Source organism: Zootoca vivipara, chromosome 11 (assembly GCF_965207765.1).
Source record: "Zootoca vivipara chromosome 11, rZooViv2.hap1.1, whole genome shotgun sequence".
Lineage (NCBI taxonomy): Eukaryota > Metazoa > Chordata > Lepidosauria > Squamata > Lacertidae > Zootoca > Zootoca vivipara.
Genome location: NC_142594.1, coordinates 26,979,095 through 26,981,885, shown reverse-complemented (window position 1 = coordinate 26,981,885; position 2,791 = coordinate 26,979,095). Strand labels below are relative to the sequence as shown.

The 2,791-nt window shown below is 38.6% G+C and overlaps 1 pseudogene; it reads right to left on the bottom strand.

Moving 5' to 3' along the window:
- Positions 1 to 1,479: 1,479 nt before the first annotated feature.
- LOC118092396 (U2 spliceosomal RNA) lies at positions 1,480 to 1,602 on the bottom strand (annotated as a pseudogene).
- Between the last annotated feature and the right edge of the window lie 1,189 nt (positions 1,603 to 2,791).

Below are 2,791 nucleotides of genomic sequence, written 5' to 3'. Positions count from 1 at the left end.
GTTTCATTGGGGAAATTTTGGAGGGGACACTGGAGGCCTGAACTTCTGCTCACAAAGCCATGCCTTGACATCACCGTTTGCCAGACCTGCTTTCATAACTAGTAGCCCATAAAAGACAAAGTAAATTGTCCACTAATGTGCCTCATATCCTGCCGTATCCCAGCTTCATTTCTTTTTTCTTTTTGCCATGCTCCGCAACTAGAAATCTTTACCCATGTGGATGAAATATTGGCCATTTCAAACAGATGAGTTAAAGGGCATGTTAAAAAAAGCTACTCACCAGAATTTGAATTACAGGTTGCGAGCCATATTTCTTTAATCTGAGCCATACAGCTTTTGGAAACAAGTTCCTCCCTGATTGGTAGTAGTCTATAAGATTTAGACGTTTATGCCATATTATTTTAGCAAATCCCGCTGAACTCATTCTGTTTTATATTCCTTCTTAGAGGAAACTATTATATGTAAACGGAATCTCTTAAGTTTATCATATCCAATATAAACACCCTCTTTATAAGACACACCTCATACCAGTATGCAATGTGGAGGAGATTCTAGCCCAAATGAGTTTAACTACTTCATTGAAAATGCTAAACCAGACGGCAAAAACTATCGCACAAAAGAAAGAGCAAATGAGTAGGGAAAATGAACTTGCGGCAATATTGTATGAAACCAAAGAGACAAGTTTTAAAGGCGCTTTCTCTCTCTCTCTCTCTGAATGCTTTTGGCTTTTAAAGGAAATATTCAGAGACATTTTTCTCTCTCTCCCAGAGAGCATAGAAGTAAAGGAGGTGGGTTGGGGCTGTGCTAAACACTGCAAATTGTTGCAGAATCCAAACCTGTTTTCATTTATTAAACATTATTACATAATGGAAGTGGGATGCTGTAATTCAACCCAAATGGAGAACTTCAGAAAAATGGGTGGAAATGATTCAGGACATTAAAGAGAAGCTGTTTAAATTACAAATCTTTCTTATAATCAGGAGTGAAGTGGTTAATTTAAAGGATTTTACTGAAAAATAGGCTGGCAAAACTGTTTCCAGGGATGTGGAGATATTTCTCTCCCCCCCCCCCCATCCCTTTTAGTCAATAGGGGTTTGGAGAGTATGCTTGGAAGGGAAGGAGGGCTCCAGTTCCAGGTTCCCCACATTCCCACGAGTTCCATTAAGGAAGGGGGGAAGGGTTTCCTGTGGAGTCAGACATCTGCAGCATTCTGCAAACAGCAGGAACCAAAAAGACCTGGTAAAAGGAGAGCGAACCCAGGCTGACAATTTCTGTCTGGGCTGGAACGAGGCAAGGAGAGTGGCTGGCTTTCGATAAACTAATAAATTAATAAATTAATAAACCATACGAGGTTTTCTTTCTTTCTTTCATTTTCTGGCAAGCCGCCTCTCCCCCCCCCCCCCCGCACCCACCAGCAACAAACAAAACCCCTCTTACAAATATAATAGAGTGTTAATTGTGGCAAAACAATAGCAGAGCAGTAACAGGCGTGAACACACCCAGACATCTCTTTCATGGAAAGCACTGATCGTCAAATAATAATAATAATAACAATAATAATAGATACTACACTTGATCTTAGCCAAAAGGCTGAGAAGCGAAACCTATATTTATTGCCTATTTTTAGATTATTACTGTTTTTCTTTTATTGTTTTATGTATTGCATATTTATGTGTGCTGGTCAAGAACCGTAATCAATCAATCAATCAATCAATCAATAATAATAATAATAATAAATCAAACTGGGATCATCAGCATCATCCAGGCTACCAAAAAAATAAAAATAAGAATCCTCTGCAACACCACTGTTGGAAGATCTGTGGATTTATTTTTTTATTTAGTGAGTCTCCCTTACATTTGCCTCTTCAGAGCACTTTTGATCAGGATTTTTATTTTCGCCCGTGAAGTTTGTCTCGCTCAGTATGCCTGTTTTATTAAGGTTTTATTTTATGCTTATAAATTTGAGGCTAACACAGCTGCTATTTCCTCCACTAGCTTTGATGAGCGTTGCCGGTGGAAAAGGAGCAAAGAGTGACACTGGGTAAAAATAGCCAGGGGATTGTAACTTCCACCATCTGGAGAAAACAATGTGGGGAGAGGGAGGGAGAGAGAGAGAGAGAGCCCACGGACAAATAGGTAGAGCAGCATACCAAAAGATTTTTGTTTTTTTTTAGTTAGAATAGTCAAATGCAATATTGGAGCATAGCTGCCAAGTTTTCCCTTTTCTCGCGAGGAAGCCTATTCAGCATAAGGGAAAATCCCTTTAAAAAAGGGATAACTTGGCAGCTATGTATTGGAGAAGGGAAGAAGACCTCAAGATAAACTGATCCAAACTCAGCCTGCAGTTGTCCTAATGCTGAGCTGATGGAAGATATATTAATGAAAAAAGGGCCTCACTATATATATTCTCCCCCACCCTAAAAAAAAATCAATCCAAAAAGAAATCTCCTTTCAATTCTGTCTCCAAAACTTCCCATCACAAATGTTTCAATAAAATTTTATCGTTGTTGCATATAATTCCGGGGATACTTCTTAGAAGAATTAAGGGAATTCTACTCTATTTCAAAAAAGCAAGCGAGCAAAATGAAATGCAATAAGTAGAATAATATATATTAGGATTAATAGTGCAAAGTACTCTTTGTAGGTGTGGGGGGGAGGAATGTCACTATTGGTAATATTATTAAGGGAAAATTCGTGAGTGTTTTTACTCATATTGGGGGTGGGCAAGTCTTCAGGGAAAGAGAAAGCTTTTCCTCAAGGCTGAAATGATTTTACAAAGGTACTTTTAGCA